Source organism: Aplysia californica, unplaced genomic scaffold (assembly GCF_000002075.1).
Source record: "Aplysia californica isolate F4 #8 unplaced genomic scaffold, AplCal3.0 scaffold00108, whole genome shotgun sequence".
Classification (NCBI taxonomy): Eukaryota; Metazoa; Mollusca; class Gastropoda; order Aplysiida; family Aplysiidae; genus Aplysia; species Aplysia californica.
In genome coordinates, this window is record NW_004797378.1 from 106,040 (window position 1) to 107,929 (window position 1,890).

The window sequence follows — 1,890 nt, forward strand, 5'->3', positions numbered from 1 at the left end:
TTCTGAATATATGTACTGTTGAGTTTGGTTGTTTTAAAAAAAAATAATGACACAATGTCAGACTACATCAACCTGTCTGAGACAACTACTTTTCTCCGCGACACTGGGTGGCCGCCTTACAATTTCGACTGCGCAGTTAATGCATGCTCAGCATCTCAGAAATATGTTACCATGTTGACCGCCACTTCAATTAATTATATTTCGATTTTTTAAAATCATTTGTCTCAATCCATTTGATCTCACTGCACTCGACTGTTTTAGTTTAGTTTTAGTAGAGGTTTTACGGCTCTCGCAACTTCATAAAGTCATATGAGCGCCTAGGGGTGGATGTTAACAGAAAAGTCTTTACATGGAATCAGACTTACTCTGCTCACATCTCAAGCTTCAACATCTCAAAGTCTGCTTCGACTATCAAGGCACCCCGGAAATAGCGGGTCACAATGGTGTGACAAACATACTAAAGACGTAGAGGAAAATGACGAAAGTAAGGATTAGGAAAGAAAAAGCAGCAGTTCCCTGTTGTAGTTCAGGCACAGTTATGAGCATGACATGGTTGGATCAGCCCATTTTCAATTCTACTGTGCATTAGAACGAGAAATGTCCCCCCCTTTGGGAATAGCCTAAAGACACTTCAGTCAGTGGCACTGCCCCGGGGGTCTCGACTGTTTAATTGTAAATCTAGCAATTAATTGCAGAGTCGAAGAAACTCAATGATTATAAAATTAGACATTAAAAAACAAGAAATTACATATTTCAGCAAAATACGTGCCTGATTGGACATCAAGCAGTATTAAATAGCGTAAAAAACCCAAAAACGATATTTTGACCAATGCTCAGCCCAAGTCCCACTGGGTCGACCCAAGCTGTCTCTTCTCTGTGTCCACTGTGTACCATTTGGTCCGGCGAATAATACGTACAAGTATTGAACAGATGCTCTGTCCGGGCCCGTGAACATGGATAAAATAAAGGAAAAAAATATAACAGCAATAACTTAGTTTTGCCCATCACTATGTTTTATAATTTTGTCTTTGAACAGTAGAAAACCAAGTTCAGTAAAACGAGCAAGTTGGTGACATCTCCCTAAATTTCACTACATCTCAGACACTGTCTGCTGAGCCCTTAAATCTTTTTCATATTTATGTCCGGATCACAAGCGTAGACTATGGGCAACGATCTTGAGATGAAAATCAGGGTCTTTGAAATGCGGTGTTTCAGAGGAATGGGTAAGATCAGATGGAGAGGGAAAATAACCCATCGATAAAGTCTGCCTGATATCTTTTTAAAAACATCACCAGGGTCACTAAACAAAATCAATGCTAGTAAACTGCAATGTTTTGGCCCCATACAGAGAAATATATCACAAACTATACTTTATAAAGATATGCTAGAAGGCAAGGTAGAAGGCAGCCATTACTGTGGACTGACTGACAACATAATGAACAGCAAGAAAGCACGATTGTTGAAAAAATACACCCCAGGAGCTGACAACAGAAGTGAAAAGTAGCTTTACCCCCCCCCTCCCCCCTCAGCCTTTCACCACCATCTTACCCTTATGCTTAAAGCACCATCCTTATCCTTTAACCATCAGATCACTTACTCCCCCTCCACCCCCACCCCACCCCCCGGCACACACATACCCACACCGTCTTCCAACTCTTTCTAGCTCTTTCAGCATTTCACTGAACTGTCTGGCCTCATTTGCCAAAAACTCGCGTAATTTAAAAGACCAATCTTTCTCCTACGGACGCAGTTACCTCAGGGTTTTTATTTCCCTCGTGCATTCTAAGCATAACGTCCTGTGATCAAAAACTCATATATTATTCCTTTTGCAACTTTGAGGCTACCACTACGAGTAAAAATATGAAAAACAGAAAAGCTTTTTTTTTGTGC